Genomic DNA, 320 nt, shown 5'->3' on the forward strand with positions numbered 1-320 from the left:
TTTGAGTAAAAAAAAGTAATTGTAAGGTTAGCCTAGAATAAGATAATTATAAGATATAATAAAAATAATATTTTTGTGTGATAAATTAAAGTCGTTAAAAGTGATAATTCGGTTAAAAGAATTAAATAATAAATAAATAGGTAGTTGAATATTGTTATAAGATTGCTGGCTTAGCTACCCAGTAATAGTTTAATAATATTCAAACGCGGTTTTACTCGTAAAAAGATCGCGGCGACGCGCCAAGGTTACAATAGTTTATAAAACTGTGTAGAAATACATACGCGGTATAGCGGTGAGTGTGTGTTAGTGAATATACATTA

The sequence above is a fragment of the Acyrthosiphon pisum genome, unplaced genomic scaffold (assembly GCF_005508785.2).
Source record: "Acyrthosiphon pisum isolate AL4f unplaced genomic scaffold, pea_aphid_22Mar2018_4r6ur Scaffold_21261;HRSCAF=23454, whole genome shotgun sequence".
Classification (NCBI taxonomy): Eukaryota; Metazoa; Arthropoda; class Insecta; order Hemiptera; family Aphididae; genus Acyrthosiphon; species Acyrthosiphon pisum.